General features: G+C 49.3%; 1 protein-coding gene across 4 annotated transcripts in view; it reads right to left on the reverse strand.

Annotated features, from left to right (window-relative positions):
* The window catches only part of GALNT18 (polypeptide N-acetylgalactosaminyltransferase 18), a 355,103-nt gene that overhangs the window by 272,097 nt on the left and 64,499 nt on the right, over window positions 1-18,507 (reverse strand). The gene's annotated exons all lie outside the window — the stretch shown is intronic.

Genomic DNA, 18,507 nt, shown 5'->3' on the forward strand with positions numbered 1-18,507 from the left:
CTGGTAGCATGAGCTGAAACCAGAGCCTATAGAGCTAGGAGCTAGGCAGATGGGTCCAAAGGTCAGAAATGGATTATAAACAGAAAAGCTAGCATTCAGTTATTAAAATTAGATCAAAAGAGGGACTGTGGGGCTTCCCTGGTGGCGCAGTGGTTGCGAGTCTGCCTGCCGATGCAGGGGACACGGGTTCGTGCCCCGGTCCGGGAAGATCCCACATGCCGCAGAGCAGCTGGGCCCGTGAGCCATGGCCGCTGAGCCTGCGCGTCTGGAGCCTGTGCTCCGCAACGGGAGAGGCCACAACAGTGAGAGGCCTGCGTACGGCAAAAGAAAAAAAAAAGAGGGACTGTGAATTACTTTATATCACACTTCTTAAAAAAATTCTGTTCACTCAGACCAGGAGTCAATAAGTTGAAAACTCCAGGATATTCCACAGGGATAGTAAAGAGACAGGTATGAGACTACCTTTTCGGTGGTTAAAGGAGAAGGTCTGAGACCTTAAAAAACTTTGTTTCTGATCTTCAATGAGATTGCATGGGATGTTACAATGACAGAACAAGAACTGGCTGCTCTTTAGAAAAAAGAATAATCTAATATCAAGCATAATGGCTAAAATTAAAACTTCAAAGAGGTAATAAATTGAGAATGAATATTGCTAGAAACCAAAATTAGTAAGTTAGAAACTAAACTTCACAGAATTAAAAAATGAAAATTAAAACATGTTTTACCCATCACATTAGCGAAGATTTAGATTAAGTATCCAAAAAAAAGAAAAACAGCATTTTCTGCCTTATAAATTGGTACAACTTTTTAGAGTGTAAGTTAGCAATATCAATTAAAATTCAAAATATTCTGGGTTTGGACCCAGAACTTCCACTTCCAGAAATTAATCCTGAACAAAGAAATGTACCCAAGAGTATTTGTTGCAACTTTTTTTTTCAAACTTGGAAACAGCCCAAATGTTGATTAATAAGAAATACCAACCAATATGTCTATAAAATGTAACATCTGCAGCAGCTAAAAAGAATGAAGTACTGACAGAAAAACGCCCAAAACTGCTAAGTAAAAGAAGCAAATTGTGTATAATACTTAAAATGTTTAATAAATGTTCATGTGTGGGAAAAAGCATGCTGCAAACTGTTAAAAAAAAAAAAAAGAAAAGAAAAGAAAAGCCAGAAGAAAAGCTATGTCTGGATCTTAGGGAGCAAAACAGAACAGAACAAAACCAGAGCACCAAAGTGTTAGCAGGTGCTGCCAAAAGAGGGGTCGGAAATAAAAAAGATAGCGTCTCAGGCTACCAAGGAAGTCGATGGTGGACCAGAATTTTCTTTACACAAACGTGATGTATGGCTTTGGGACACAGCACCTGGCAGAGACGAGGGGCACCTCTATTCTCAGTACCAACCCCAGGGAGGGTAGAAGAGGGCACTGGGCCAGGGACCAGAAAGCCATGGTGGCACTGCAGCCCAGCCCTTCCCAAGCTGGGCAACCTTGGATGAGGGGCTTAACCTCTCTGGGTCTCTGTTTCCTTCTCTGAAAACTGAAGGAGTTGGACTAGATTACCCTAAACACATTTTGTGGTGCCATAAACTCTTTTTCACTTCCATGTCAACATTTTAGACAGTTCTGTCATCTTCTCCAGCACTGAGACGGTGTCCTTGTAACCTTGGCAAAGGGCCCTGGAAGGTGCGTGATAACTGTTTCTCTGCCTCGTTGCTATGGAAACTTGCAACTCTTACATCCCTGGTGCTAGGACAATAGCCTGCCTGGAACTCCTGGGTGGTTTAGGTTTGTTTTGTCCACATGCATTGTAGGTGCACTGAAGTTTTCCCAGAGCTGAAGGTGGTGGCTTGCTGATATGAGTCACTGACGTTCCCCCTTTAATTACCAAGTTTCACTAGAAAGCTTGGGATCGTGACAATCACATTAGCCAGCGCTGATGCCGCACCGAGGGGCTCCCACAATTAGCGGACCCCTAGGCCCTGAAAACTGATCCCTGATCTGCCTTCTGCAGGCTTCCCTTGGCTTGCTGTGAGACTTTGGGGTGACCCTTTATTACTTTCCTGCCACCTCTAATGAGACATACACTTCAAAAAGTTGCCCTCAGCAAGCACTGAAAGATACAGCAGCACCTCTGTGAGACTCCCTCTGATCATGAAAGCACATCAACTCAGCAGACACGTGTGTCAGAAAGCAGGTCTTCTAGTGCCCAAACAGAAACGTGTAATCGGCAGAAAGGCTGCTGATGGCGGTGTTGTATACTCAAATTGTTTTGTCAGAGAGGGAAAACGGGTTAGAAAATCCTCCCCGTCTATAGTAACCCTATAAAATGCATCAGATTTGCTCCAAGGTTTCTGCAATGTTACAACTCTCTTTTCAATAGTGGTAGTGAATTTGGAAACCAGAAATGTGATCATTGAGGCATGCCGCCTGGCTCCTGATGAAACAGAGCAAGCAACAGGCTTCCTGGCTTGCCCACATCCAGTCCTGAGACCGCAGCGTTCCCCACTGGCTGAGATTAATGGGGTGACACTGTGGCTGCCAACATTTCTCACTGTCACACTCTGCACCTACAAGCTCTTTCACCCTCCCTCCCCAAACAGGGCAACCTGCCACCGCCTGAATAATTGCCTGCATTTCCACGCATGTTTCACACGCAGCATCAACCCCAACTCCTCTAGCTCTCTCACCTTCCCATACCTGATCAGTCACCAAGTCTTCCTCAAACTTCACCTCTATTTCCTCCACTACTGTGCTAGTTCCCACCCACGGCCTTTCTCACCTGCACTCATCCAGTCATCTCCCAGCTGGACTCCTTGCCTTCAGCCTTACCCTCTCCAAGCCATCCTCCACCAGAGTGGTCTTTCTAAACCGCAGACCTCATCATGCCACGCTACTTACTGTTCTTCCGTGGCTCTCCAAGGCTTGCACCATCAAGTCGTAATCCATAAGCCCGACATATAAGGCCCTTCCTGCACTGGCCCCGCCCCCAGGCCACCACTGTGGGAACAGTTCTTCATCTAGCCCAACCCCCCTCCTCTTAAAACCTTCCCTCACCCCCTCTCTACCCTACAGGATAGAGCAAGTCATAGCCACCTCTGTGCTACCATAGCAACCTGGACTTCCTCCCCTTAGCTCTCCTAGTTCCACGACATCTGCATGTTTCTTTAGATATCTGTCTCCCCTCCAGACCATGAGCTCTTTGTGGGCAGGGACCCCAACTTAGTCATTCTTGCAAAGAGCATGGTGCTGGCACACACTTAACAATTTTTCAATGAATGAATGAATGATATATGAATGAAGAACTTGCCATATGCTACTTGCTTTTCACATGCAAGTATAACTTTTCACATGTAGAATAACTCTTTCCACACCCTAGTTACAGAAAGCAAACAAGCCAAGCTCAAAGAGGAAGAACTGGGTATCGAGAAGGAAATGTGGAGTGAAGAGGTGAAGAGTTAAGCTGCTTGGGTTCAAATCCTACCTCTACCATTTTCTTGCTGTGTGACTTCAGTCAACTTTCTTCACTTCTCTGAGCATCCGGAGGAAGAGTTGTTGTAAGCATTAGGTTGCTTGTAATGCTTAGGTTGTTGTAAGCATTAAATGTTACATAAAGTATGTGGGAAGGGTCTGATGCAAGGCAGGTGCTCAATGTTAGTTACTATTATTAGGGAGACACCGGCTTCCCAGGTATTTCTGCCATTTAGAGAACAATGAGCTCTGCCCGAATGGCTGCCGCGTCTTAGATGTTTCTAGAGCCTCCATTTCAGGAAGTTGTTAATTCCAGCTTTGCTGATCTGTGACAAGTGTGGGTCCTCAGGGGCAGAACCCAAGGAAGGGTCTCAGAGAGAATGGCATCTCTGGCATAGGTGTCCACCATCAGAGCTTCATCCCCATCTCCTAATTGGGCCACCTCAGCCCCCCAGTCCTGTGCCCATTCCCCTGGCTGGCTGAAATGACAGGGGCTTGGTGCAGGGTAAAGGGGGCTCAGTGGGAACTCTGGGAACCCTGCAGTCAGGAGTTTGTCATGCCTTCAGTTTCTAGGTGGGGATGTCCCTTCTCTGCTACAGTCTTAGTCTGTTCAAGCTGCTAGATCAAAATACCTGCGTGGCTTAGAAACAACAGAAAGTTATTTCTGACAGTTATGGAGACAGGAAGTCCAAGATCAAGATGCCAGCATGGCTGTGTTTTGGTGAGGGCCCTCTTCCTGGTTCATAGCCGGCACCTTCTCTCTGCGTCCACACAAGATGGAAGGGGCTAGGGATCTCTCTGGAGCCTCTTTCATAAGGGCACTAATCCCAGTCCTGAGGGCTCCACCCCATAACCTAATATCCTCCCAAAGGCCTCACCTACTAATACCATCATCTGGGGGGTTAGGATTTCAACATATGAATCTGGAGGGGGGACTCAAACATTCAGACCATAGCAGCTACCCTGTCCCCGTCGTCTGCACCATCTCTGCACAGGGTGGTCACTCACAAGTGTTGCTGGAGCCTTTTCACCCTGGGGGAATGGGGTGAGGCAGGCCAGGGGTGTGGGGAAGGGGACAGGGAAGAGTGGCCTGGGGAAGGGCCTGGCTTTAGCGTTCAGCACACCAGCCCCGAGGCTCAGCTTCGCCCCAGCCACCCACTGACCTGCACAAATTCCATCTCTCCCAAAGTCCCAGGCTTGTTCATCTGTAAAGTGAAGTGCCCTAGGTTAGATCACCGTCTCCTGCATCCTGTGGCTCAGGGACGTGACCTGGGCTTCAAATGTGTTGCAGGGTGCGGGGGGACGGGAGAGGGTGCAGCATTGTTTCCCATTTCCTTCCCCCTCCTCCCATGCTGGTGCTTTGGGCTCTGGTGGCTTCCGGAAACACCCATTCTTCTTCAGACAGGAAAAGCCTTTTCTAAATCATTTTTCCTCTCTCTAGGTCCAAGCCAAGAAACCTGGAACAATAAAAAGCCAGCCCAGTCTTCTGTCATGATTGTCTGCAAACCTAACGAAAATGGATGCCTTGGGCTCTGGAATGGTGAACACGAGTCTTCCTCATCAGCCCAGAAGGTCCTCAGGCTTTAGTATCCCCTCCAAAGAAAAGAAGCAGATGGCCAGTGGGCCCAACCAGGACACCAAGATCCCGGGGATGTGGGTGGCCCAGCCTCCTCTGGCTCTCAATTGTCAGCCTCAGAGAAACCAGGCACATTGTAATGGAAACGGAGGGGACCCAACCTTCAGTACATGTGGGGAGGGGGTGACTGTGTTCTGTGTGCCAGGAGTGCTGGGTTCTGCTGATTTATTTACAGAGACATACCTTCCCTATTATTAATAATGAAGCACTTGGATATCTACAGAGGTCTTGCTCTGTGTCAGGCTCTACACTAAGTGCTCTGGCTGCATCAAGTCATAGAGTCATTTGGTTATTCAACCAAAAACTTAGTGAGCGCTCAGCGTGTGCCCGAAGCTGTGCTAGGCACTGGGGCACAATGTGAAGCCATGGTTCCCTCACCCAGGGAGCTAACAGTCTAGGGTTATGGCTCTCAAACTTATGTGTGCATCCAATGAGAATCACCTGGTGTGTAACTCTGGGCCACACCCCCAAACAGGAATCTTCACTTTTCTCAAGCACCTTATCTCTAATTCACACTTTGTGAAACACTGGTCTGGTACTATGGGAGAAATCTATTACCATGCTCATGTTATAGATGAAGAAACTGAGGTTCAGAGAGGCTGAGTAACTTGCACTACATCACACAGCTCATAAGGGGCAAACCTGAATAGGGACACTGCTCTACCTGATTTCAGAGCCAACGTTCTTTTTTTCTTTCTTTTTTTTTTTTTTCAGTGTTCTTCATTACTATTCTACCCTGCCTTCCCAAACCTTACCCAAAGAATTACAGCCTTATCAAATCATTTCACTGCTGTGTAATCCTTATGACTACCTAAAAATATGAGGTAGAAAATGTTACTAACATTCCCATTTTACAAATATAAAAATGGGGCTCAGAGGTAGAGCAACTTGCTCAAGGTCACATGACTAGCAGGCCCCAGAGCCAAGCTTCAAAGTCAGGTCTGTCCCACTGCAAGGCTTATGCTCTTTCCAAGACTAAACTTCTTTTTTTTTTTTCAGTTGGAGTATAGTTGCTTTACACTGTTGTGTCAGTTTCTGCTGTACAGCAAAGTGAATCAGCCATACATATACATATATCCCCTCTTTTTTGGATTTTCTTCTCATTTAGGTCACCACAGAGCACCAAGTAGACGGCCCTGTGATATACAGCAGGTTCTCATTGGTTACCTAAATATTTTATACATAGTAGTGTATATATAAGACTCTACTTCTGAAAATTCTTTTGTAAAAATAAGGAACAATCAAATACAAAAGCGGGCTTCCCTGGTGGCGCAGTGGTTGGGAGTCCGCCTGCTGATGCAGGGGACGTGGATTCATGCCCCGGTCCGGGAGGATCCCACATGCCGCGGAGCGGCTGGGCCCGTGAGCCATGGCCGCTGAGCCTGCGCGTCCGGAGCCTGTGCCGCAACGGGAGAGGCCACATCAGTGAGAGGCCCGCGTACCGGAAAAAAAAAAAAAAAAAAAAAAGCAAGAGCAACAACGAAAACCAGCCATGGACAAAAGGGAAGGACAAAAGTGCAGATACTGTTAGCAGGTTAGACTTGGAGGAGAGGAGCTCTTTCTCCCACGGTCTCTGGGGATGTTCACGGGCACAGAACCCCTGAATCACCTGTGCCCCGTGGAGCTCAACCCATGGACTGAGAAATTCCAACCTGCATGCACATGCACAGCCATGAGGATACACACTTGCCACTATATGTGTGACATGTGCAGCCACATTCGGATATTCATGTGCACACACTGTATCCATGCCACACTCCTTGAAATCCCAGCCCCTCCGGAACACCCCACAAGAAAGTCACCTTGTGGCAGGTGGCCCTCCACTGGCCCAAACGGCCATCACCACAGGATTAAACAGCCTCTGTTGAAAAGTGTTTTCTAGTCAAAAGAGGTTTTAGCAGCTAGAGTGCCTGTATAAAGGTCAGTTCCCCACTCAGGGGACAGCCAAGCCCGGGGAAGGGACAGAAGGCTGGGGAGGGACTGCCTGGGGGATGACATTTGGAATTACGCATTGCCCTAAGCTGCCTGCAGAGCTGCCGAGCTCAAGGGAAGGCCCGGATCCCACGGGACTTGGTCTTTTTACATTTACATGACAAGCCCCTCTGCACAAAGCAAGCATCAACTAACCTGTAAGGAAGGGGGGATGCACATCACAGCACCCCAGGAAAGCACAGAGCTAACTCCTCTAAGAGCTAGGGCACCTTGCAGAAGGCACCAACTGCTGGGCCCCTCTCCCCAGTCTCTCGGCCAGACTGCCAATGCGGATTCCCTTCCTTCTTTGACTCACACTGAGCCCTGACATTCCTGAGGAGGCTTACAAACCCAAAGAGACCTTGCTGCCTAGCTACCCCTGGACCACAGCATATTTGCAAGAGGGGGTGCACAGGGAGGAGGCCTGGCACACCCATCTACTTGGTGAACACCAGTTCCACACGACCCTGTCAATCCAGCCAGGACCCTAGGACCACTCAGCTCCCCCTCTCCCACACCCTCAAGCACCCAGTCCTGCTGCTTCCCCCCCCCCTTTTTTTTTCTCTGGACGCGCAGGCTCAGCGGCCATGGCTCACGGGCCCAGCCGCTCCGCGGCACGTGGGATCTTCCCAGACTGGGGCATGAACCCGTGTCCCTTGCATCGGCAGGCGGATTCTCAACCACTGCACCACCAGGGAAGCCCGCTTCTGCCTTTTTATTCTTTCCTCTTCTCTCTGTCCCAACTGACAGAGTCCTTGGCCAGACTTTAGTCAGGCTCCTCAGAATCCACTTTCCAATTATACCTGGACTTTTGGGCTCCCACGTTCATCTCTGGATCATCCAGTTTTAGCACGAATCCTGCTAAATCGGTTTAGCCAGATCCCCCCAACCCCAACCCTCAGGATCTGATCATGCTCAGTATCTGATTGGTTTCCTCATCCTCCACCATCCCCCAGGTGATGTCTGATCACCTCCACCTGCCTTCAGCAAGAATCCGGGTCAGTGTAGCCAGAAACCCCTCTTACCCCTGATGCTTCCTCTCAGTAATTTTCCATCCACTGACCCCACCCTGCTCCTTGGCTGTAAATTCCCATTTGTCCTGTTGTATTTGGAATTGAGCCCAGTTCTACAGAGAGGTCTCTTCCCCTACTGCACCAGTCCTGAATAAAATCTGCTTTTTCCACTTTAGCTACTGTCCAGCTCTGTTTTTTGTTTTTCACAACCACACCCACCCCTGCTGCCATAGGCCCTGCAGCATCATCTCTTGCATGTTCTGTGCATGAGGATCTCCCAGCATTCATCGTCTCGGAACATACTTTCTCTAGAGTTGTCCAACACAACTCAAATCCTGGCACCGCGATGTTTTAAGATGTAGCGTGACTCCAACTGCCCACTGGATAAACCGTAAATATTGACTCGGCCGTCAAGGCCCTTCACAAGCTAGGACCAGCCAACCTGGCTGGCAGTATCTATCGCCCAACCTTTCCAAATACTCTGACCTCTAGACATATAAACACATGTGCTCCCCCAAACAGCCCATGGTATCTACTGCAGTAGGTACGCTGAATGTTACTGATTTCTTCTCAGGTCTTCACCCCTCTGTCTTATAACCTCCTAGAGGGCTTGGCACAGAGCAGGCACAGAGCGAAATTTTAGATCAGACAGGTGGGTGAGTAGATGGTGGATGGACAGACAGGTGGATGGATGAGGAGTCTTGTATTGGCTTTTGTCATTTTCATCTGATGCCTCCCTGGGAAGCAAGCAGCCTGGTCAGACATTTTCAAACAGAAAGGTTGCTTGGCCTCTACTTTTAAACTGATGAATATGAAAGATGAGAATAATAACATCCACACTGTAGAGCTGTTGTGAGGATTAAATGAGAAAACATACAGGAAGTATTTAGCCCTGTGCCCGACACACAGTAGGTGCACAATATACAGCAGCCACTGCTGGCACCAGCTCCTGTGTGTAAGTCCCTTTGCCTTCCAATGGGCAGGACGCAGGTGCTCCAGCCTCTCCTAATTCTGGTGGAGACGGATCTTTCCTGCAGGCTGGAGTAAAGGTGGAGAGCAGCCACAGAGGAGCTCCTGGCCTCCTTTGTGTAATTTTAGGCTCAGGCAAGGCTCCAGACAGTAAGTGATGCAAAGAGCACTCATAGCCAGCTGCAGATAATGAGGCCCGGGGGACAGGCCGCTCAGGGTGGCTCTGTCCAACAGGGGCTGCTCCATCTGAAGGCGCAGGGCTCTTACCCAGCCTCCGGCGGTGCCCATGGCTCAGGCTTCTGCAAAGATGCCAGGCATGCCTCCTGTTCCACAAAAAGAAAAACAAAAGAAAAAAAAAGGAAGGCGGCCTCTGACATCCCAGGCTATAGGGAAGCTCCTCTCCAGTACCCATTTGGAAAGGCAGGGGAAGTTAAGACAAAGCTTCTCCATATAACACAAAGGCCTGCATGCCCGAGCTGGTCCTTTAGCCCCTGCTACCATGATTCTTAGGTTCCTCACAGGTCTCCCTGCATCCATATGCTCCCCACTAGCCCATCTTCCACACAGCACCCAGTGAGCAGTATACACATAGATTCCATCCTCACCAGCCTACAGTCCATTCAATGGAGGCTCCCTGTTGTCTTCCAGAGAAAGTCCAAATTCCTTGGCATGGCGTTCAAGGCCCTTCACAGCCCTTCCAGCATCTCACCCTGCCCCACATGCTGGGATACACTTACAGGCAGCTGCATGTGCTCTTCTCTCTGCCTGAAACACCCCAGAGTTGCTCGGCAAGGAGGTGACAGAGCCAGGACTCCGGGCCTTCTCTTCTGTCTCTGAGTGCCACACTCCTTGGGTGGGAAGGGCTTGGGGATTGCAGAGCAGCCCAGTCCCATGCTGCTGAGATGCCAGGACAGACCTTTCCCGTTTCTTACATCCCAAATTCTCTGAATGTGCCCTCATGACACATCACTGTGTGACTCTGTGAGCACCTAGTCGATGGTTACCCAAATAAAGTCAGCACAGGCTGCAATCTGCATCTCCAAGGGTCTGAATGGCTCAGCTGCAAAAGGCAAGACAAGCTGACATTTCCAATTAACCTTGTTCTTACCCTCAGTCACTGTGCACTGCGTGGCACACCCTCATGGGACTGCAGAGGCCAGAGGCCAGGGAGCGAAGGCAGACCCTGGCATCCCAAGCAGCGAGGAAGCACCTCTCCAACACCCATTTGGGAAGGCACAGAGAGCTAAGACAAAAACAGCACTATCCAACACAAAGACTCGTGTCCCAGCTAACCCTCTGGTCCCTGCCATTCTGCTCACAGGAACCTCTCTGTAGCCTCAGCTCCCTCTGACATCTGGACCTTCTGGGGCCCCTGGGCTAGGGAGCTCCCCATTTCTCAGGAGGAGGGCCTCTGAAGGCCTCCTGGCCATGTGCTCAACATCACCACTCCCCTCCATCACTAATGACTCTACACATCCAAACACATGGCCATGCAACTATATTCCGGACAATAGGATGTAGGAGGAAGTGGTATGTGTAACTTCCAGGAATTGTCCTTAAAGGAAAAGAATGTGCACTTCTCCTCCTTCCTTCTTCCTTCTGGGTGGAATGCACATATAATTGCTGGAGCTGGAACAGCCATTTTGGACCGTATGTTGGAAGGCTCATATTGAAGATGATAACAAGCTAAAAAGAGCCCAGGCCCCTGACACTGGAATAGCCAGACCAGCCCCTGACTGCTTAACTCCAGGCTTTTTGAATGTAAGAGAGAAACGCACTTCTATCCTGCCTAATCCACTGTTTTACTGAGTTTTCTGTCAACTCATTGCTAAACCTAATTCTAATTGATACGGCAGGCGACCTAAAAAAGGCTTGGTTTACTTTTCGAGGCATTTTTCTCTGCATCAGTGCCAAACACTGCAGATGGGACCACTCTGTCCCACATGCGTGGGCTTCTCTAAGGGGCTGCTTCAATCTAAATGGAATATGTGATCCCAGGTCTTAGCCTGAACTTGTCACTGGCAAAGGCTCTCTTGGTCCTTGTGGTTTCTTCTCCACTCTTCTACCTGCCCTGACCTTCCAGTTTGATATCCACTGGCCAGCTTTTCTGGCCTACCTCTATCCTGTTATTCCCAGTTTCTTCTCCATGTTGCATATAGGTAGTGTTTATTTCACATGGTGGTTTCCGAGTGACTAGCTTCTTGGGACTGTTCTGGGTACAAAACTAGTGGCTGGGCTGGGACCCTAAGCATTGCCCCTCCCCTGCCCTCACCCTCTAGGAGAGGCTAGCCCACACAAGTATATCCTTGTGGACTCACCTCCTTCAGTCTACCCTGAAGCATGATGGGGAAGTAGAGTCAAGGGCCTGTCCTGGCTGATTTTACCTTCTCAAAAGGCCCAGCTGCCAGTAGGGCCTAATCTGGACACAGGAGTTAGCCGGGGGAGAGGAAGCCTTGCATAATGCTGGGACAGAGGCCACTGAAAAGGCAGGCTTGGCCTCCATGACAGGACTCTGGTGGCAGCCCCAGAGAGCAAGGAATCAGCCAGCATTACAGAGTTGCAAACCAAAGCGTCCCCTAGGAAAGACCCAGAAGCAGGGAGTGCTTAGCTCTCAGACCCTCAGGGGACTAGACTCAGATGATTCCAGCCCAGGTGGGACCCAGGGTAGAGTGTCTAGATCTCCTTGGGCTCCAGTCTCCTAGATGAGCAGGTTGATGGGCCTATATGCTTGGGACCTCTCAGAGGAGGAGCTCAGGGCATTCCAATGGGACACATTGATTTTTGGCACCCTGCCATTGGGGGGCCTTGACCAACCCTTGTGCCATGTGGAGCCCAGAGCTCAGCAATCCCAAGCCCCTCCCCTGTCTCACCCCTACACGGCTCTTCTGAAAGCCCTCCTGCTCTTTTCCTCCCCTTGCTTTCCTCTCCCCACCACCTGGCCTGCACTCCTCTCTTCATCCATAACTTAGAAATAAGGCATTTCACAAGTTTCACTAGATCCTCAGATTACAGGTGCACAGGATACTTCGTGACACGAGAGAGAAGGACCGTGGGAGTCCTGTGTACTACCTGGGAGTCCACGGTCTAGAGCAATGCTGTCCAATAGAACTTCCTGTGGCAGAAATGTTCTATTCCTACACCGTGCAAGATAGCAGCCTCCAGCCACGTGTGGCTTTTGAGCACTTGAAATGCAGCTAGTGCAACTGAGAAGCTGAATTTTTAATTTTACTTAATTTCACTTAATTTAAATTTAAATAGCCACATGTGGCTAGTGGCTGCTATCCTGAACACTGACAATCTGGAGGAGTCAAATAAGCAAATAGTTGTTCAAACATGGAGATAATTGTTATTAATTGCGATAAGCACCATGGAGGGAATGAACAGCCTGTAGTGAGAATGCATGATGGGGGAATTTACCCTTTCCTGGGGGGTAAGGGAACACTTCTGTGAAGCAGTCACATTTTAGTGGGTGACCCAACTGTAGCCATAAAAACAAAACTCCATACAGGAAAAAAAAAAGCCCAAAAGGAAAGATACTAAAAATATTTTTCAAATGCTTTATAACAAATTCATTTTCTTTATATGAGGAAGAATAAACTTTTTTTTAAAAAGTGGGTCAGCTCAATACTATATATTCATTCCTCTCTGAGGAAAAGTAAACTAAATAAAGTTGCTGTCTATTTATATGTGGGCCAAACTTGATTTTGTTTTTCCTTATGCAACAGAGTCTGTCAGAGAACCAAGTGTTCCCTAGCCCATCCTGGGGAAAAGAGGACAAGATGGCTTCAGGACCACTGCCTTAGCCGTACGCCTCATCTTGCATCATTAGAGCCGTCAGGGCCTGAGATCATCAGTGAGGCCTTGCTGCACACACATTCCTCACGCCGGGCATTTCTAACACTTTTGACCTCTTTAGCTTCCTTAGAATAAAGGTGCAGTGGCCTTGCCTGGGAGGCCATTACAGTTCATCCCCCCTGGTGAGGACAGAGCAGGTGGAAGCTTTGGAAAAGCTGGTGGATATAGTTGCCTGGAGAGCTGCCCCGGTGACTGCTCATTTCCTGGACTGGAATAAGAACCTTTTCATAAAGGGAAGTGACATGTTACAAATGCATTCACCAAAGAGAAGGGAAAGGAGAAAGCAGCCAGGTACACTGGGAGTCTCCTGTCTTCTCCCAGGAGGCAGGAAGTCAGGCCTCTGCCCTCTGGTCAGGGGTTTCTGGGAAGTGAGCTGTGTCATTCTGAGGCACTTGCCTCACTCACCTGCCAGGGCCAAACTGTGGCAAGGAGCCTAGGAGCCTAGGACCCTAAGAAAGCTAGTCATCCTCCCACTGGCCCCCCTAACTCTTGGTTCAGACATTCACAGTAGCTGTTTTCATGCTATATTCACATATGTTCATGCTTCCATCACCTCAGAGAGGCCAGAAGCTTCTAGAGGGCAGGCTCTAATTCATCCATTCCAGCATCCTTCTGTCCAGCTCCGGACCTGGTGGAGAGTAGGTGCGCATAAATGACTACTGAACCGAGAAAAACAGCATATGGGCAGCGTGGTGTTCAAATCCCAGCCAGCCTCCTAGTGTCTGTGAGGCCTGTTACATAACCTCAAAGAGCCTCGAAGGCTGGCTTAAATGTGAGGAAGCATTTTAGGTCCAGCCTGGACCCTGGATCCCAGTAAGGGTTCAATAGGCAGGGGCTTACTGTGGACAGAGCAGGAGGGAGTTGAGACCCCGCTAAGCACAGAGTCATTTGCAGAGACCCCTCGCCCTGACTTGAAGAACTTGCCTTTGGTCAGTCTAGCTTCCACACGATGCTGCTGGCTTTCCTCGGGGAAGACAAGGGCCTCCTCCTTGATTAAATAACCAAGTACCAGCCTCACCTCATCTCCAGGCCTCTGCCCCCGCGCCCAGTCTCTGACGCCTCACCCCCCCCCCCATTCCTGAGCCACTCCAGACTGAGATCTGCAGTTTTCCAGAAGCCATAGCTTCCCATGCGACAGGCAGACATCATGAGCACTCCCAAAGCCCTGGACAGCTCTAGGTACCTGGGTTTACCCCACCCCCAGTCACAGCTCTTCTAGTTCTAGTTTAGTCTGGACCAGCAGTTCTCAAAGGGTTGACTCAGGACCATCAGCATCTGCATCACCCGGGAACCTGCTGGATATGCAAATTCTGGGGCCCCGCCCCACTCCACACCCACTGCATCACAAACTCTGGGGGGTGGGGCTCAGACATCTATATTTTAACAAGCCCTCTAAAGATTCTGATAGATTCTTAAATTTGAGAACCACCCTGAAGTTCTGACCAGTTCCCCTTTCTTTATCACACCTCTTCCCATCCCCAGATTGGCGTCTTCCTCCTATACCCCAGCCAGGGTTGGTACTAAGGCCCTGAGCAGACTTTCCTGCCTGCTGCCTGAATCTCAGGGTGGCCCCATCTGTGTATATTTTGCCTTCCTGACCCAGCACCCAGAGCCAACCGCCAGTGGAATCAAGACACTGCTCAGCCAGCATGGCTGCCCCTCTAAAGCCCATCTCCACAGCCCCAGGGCATGGATGGAGGGACAGCTGTCACCATACCCTCCAAACCCCACAGACCAGAGGGAATCCACAGAGAAGATAGGAGGGGAAGCTCAGCGATGGGAAATGCCTTTGACAGTCATTGTGAGGAGAACTGAGAGAGACCCATGGGAGACCCTAAGCAGAAGGGAGAAATGTGGAGAGGACTGAGGGGCACCAAGCTCCCCCCTCGGTCCCTAGGCTTCCCCAGGCACTGCTAACCAGGTGGCCCCTCCTGAGCCCTGCAAAGCAGTCCTCCTTTTAAGTTTAATTTTCTGCTGAGCAGCAATTGCTCACTGCTGGGTGCCAAGGTCACCTGCCATGCCCCTGGTTGTCAGTCGGCAAGTGTGGCCCAGAAATCCACTTAACTCCTAGAAAATGCATGGGCACAGCCCGAAGGGAACACTGGAGAATCTGCAGCATGACACACAGACAGTTCCCAGCCCTGCCTTGCCTGATCCTTTTGTAATTACACATTTATTACCTCTCTCCCTCTGCACTGTTGGCCACTGTTCAGCGCTTCACAACCACGAATGGCTCTGCCCGTTAAGGGCCAGGGGATGGATCCTCCAGGTCACCACCCCTCTGCTGATACCAACACTGCTCCCGTCAGCTCAGGTTCATCTCTCTGCCCCAGGGCGGTGCCCCAACTGGAAGCCCTACAAACTCACTGTGACAACAGTGGCTCTAGAGTAGCTTCCCTTCCTGCCACACGCCCTGCCTTGGATGCCTCCCCAGTCGGTGTGCTCCCCTCTGCCGCAACCCACCCCCAAACGCCATCCCCACGGCCCCCTCAGCCCTGTCTCTTTTCCAAGAGCAGCTGGGTTCTGGAGGAAGCACGATCGCTGTGAGGAGAGGGGGCCACAGAGATGTCGGGGTCCATGCTGAGGGAGGGGCATGGTTAGACTCGGCGTGCCTTGGTCTGAAATATCTCAGGCAATATCTATAACCTGTGTCTCTACTGTTTTCCAACCTGCCTTCTGTGAAAGACATAATCTGCAGCTGTTAGCAGGTGTTATGTGAAAAAAGGGGTGGGGGGATACTTCTGTGATGAAATGCATTTGGGACACCCTACAAGTGAACCAGGCTTTCTTACTACAAGGTGTCATAGAGGCTTGAGTGTGGTTATATATTTAGGTCATTCATAAAGAAAGATTTTTTTAACATCTTTATTGGAGTATAATTGCTTTACAATGGTGTGTTAGTTTCTGCTTTATAACAAAGTGAATCAGTTATACATATATATATGCTCCCATATCTCTTCCCTCTTGCGTCACCCTCCCTATCCCACCCCTCTAGGTGGGTCACAAAGCACCGAGCTGATCTCCCTGTGCTATGTGGCTGCTTCCCACTAGCTATCTATTTTACGTTTGGTAGTGTATATATGTCCATGCCACTCTCTCACTTTGTCCCAGCTTACCCTTCCCCCTCCCCATATCCTCAAGTCCATTCTCTAGTAGGTCTGTGTCTTTATTCCCATCTTACTCCTAGGTTCTTCATGACATTTTTTTTTCTCTTAGATTCCATATATATGTGCAGCTCTATTTACAATAGCCAGGAGATGGAAACAACCTAAGTGTCCATCAACAGATGAGTGGATAAAGAAGATGTGGTACATATATATAATGGAATATTACTCAGCCATAAAAAGAAATGAAATTGAGTTATTTGTAGTGAGGTGGATGGACCTAGAGCCTGTCACACAGAGTGAAGTAAGTCAGAAAGAGAAAGACAAATATCGTATGCTAACACATATATATGGAATCTAAGAAGAAAGATTTTCAAATGTATTTAGCCACAGCATTCTACTGCATGGACCTGGCATGGAACTAGTGCTCCATGGGACACACTTTGGGAAAAGAAGTGCTCTCAGCAGTTGGGTTGTGAGAGTGTGTCTGATTCCCTCCCGTTGCTTATACAGGTCCATCTCTCCCACAGATACCCTGTATGTGGAAGGTGCTCATGCAGAGGCTAAAGTAGCCAGATTGGAGGCCTGTAGGGCCCTGTTGCTGACAGTGTTCGTCTGAGCCCACCGTCCCCCAGAACGGGGGTGAGGGGCCTGGAAGGAGCGAGCAGGGAGTGGGGAGCAACAGGAGCTGGTCCTGAGCAGCCTGTAAGTCAGGAATCTGTAACCCTTGAACCTACTCTTGCAGGCACCTTCCTAGGCACTTTGAGATCACGGTCCCATTAAATCCTACCAACAACCCAGTGAAGTATATATCATTATTGCCATTTTACAGATGTGGAAACTGAGACTCAAAGATGCTAAGAAACTAGCAGGATTTAAACTAAGATTCCCAATGATGAGTCTTGAAGGGAGCCCTGGCTGCCCAGGGAAGGGCAAAGGGCAAGGTCAGAGCCCACTGACTGATGACATCCTGTCCACGCCCTGCCCACCACCACCAACCACACCAGTGAAGATGCCAAGGACCTGCCCTTTCTGGCAGCCCGTAGGCTTCAGGGGCCTCTTTTATCAGCTCTAACTTGTGAGCATTTTCCTTACACAGTGTAAATATTTGCCAGGAACAGGGTTCTTATCTTCCCCAACCCCAGCTTATTTAATCCACGCTCCAGTGCTCAGAAGAGTCAGACCTTGATAGCGTGGCCCCAGGAGTAGGCGTGTGTCGGCGTGTGGATACACAGGTCTGGTGAGCATCCCCTGTAACAAAACTCACCTGAGGTCTGGTTTCTCACTTAAACCACCCTGTTTTTTGGGGGGAAATCCAATTATTCTCTGTGAAGTAATTCCCTGCACCCCATAATTTCCAACAGATTTAGTCCCATGCGTGGCAAAGATATTCAGGGGCAGCTTCTGCACCTCTGGACGCATTCTTCTTGACCTTTCCTAACCTCCCAGAAACCCATACTCCTACAAGGAAGAGGGGGAGCAGGGGAGAGACACTTTTGGTGCCAGAGGGAGGAGAGGGCTCACAGACCCTCTGGAGACGCCAAAGACAAGCAGCCTTTTGCCTCATTTGCCCCATCCGTCCACTAATTTTATTCAGCATCCACTCTGTGCATTGAAAGATTTCAGAAGCTTCCCTGGTCAATAACAGGTGCCTGTCTCATGGGGTCTTTATTAACAAGTGAATGGAATTTGAGCTCATATTTGTGAGAATCAGCTACATGACACAGTTTTACTTCATTGAATCTTTACTATCGTGCTCTAAGATGGGAACAGTATCCCCATTTTCTAGAGGGGAGACTGAAGCTCAGGGGAGTTAAATTACTTGTAAAAGGTCACATAAGCCCTGCTGATCTGTCGCCAGGAGCCAACCTCTTTCCTCCTTACCATGCTGCCTTCCTAGACTTTAAAAGGTTTAAAAGAGCCAGACAGCCCCATCTAGGATAACTCCCATTGTCAGAGTCATGTTCAGAATAGGTCCTGCCTTAGCACCAGCTAATGATGGTGGCATCTGGGACAGGGTGGAGGCCCTAGCCAGCTGTCAGGAGGCCAGGGCTCCCCAGAGTATGGGTACAGGTTTGGCTGCCCCACAGGTGAGCCTAGAGCTGGGAGCAACTGGATGGGGAAACCCATGGTCCTGACTGTAATCTGCTGCTAAGCATTGAACAATCACAGGGAAGGGAAATATTTCCCTCCCTCCCCTATCTGAAACACAACCCTCCTCCCTCCCATGACTCTTTCCTTTTCACAAGGCTTATCACTGCTTCATTACATATCTGTATGTCTACTTCTTTAGAGTCCTTGACCATCACGGAAACAACAATTTAATTGTCACTTCAGTTCACACAGTATCTACAGGACTAGCATAAGCCTGGCACACAGAAAGCTCTCAATAACTATTTGCTGAATGAATAAACAAACAGAAACCCAAGGTGGTCCAAGAAGATGCAAGATGGTACTTGACTACCTAAATAAGGCACATCTCCTGCCTTGG

This window comes from Mesoplodon mirus (genome assembly GCF_964341445.2).
Source record: "Mesoplodon mirus genome assembly, chromosome: 7".
NCBI lineage: Eukaryota > Metazoa > Chordata > Mammalia > Artiodactyla > Ziphiidae > Mesoplodon > Mesoplodon mirus.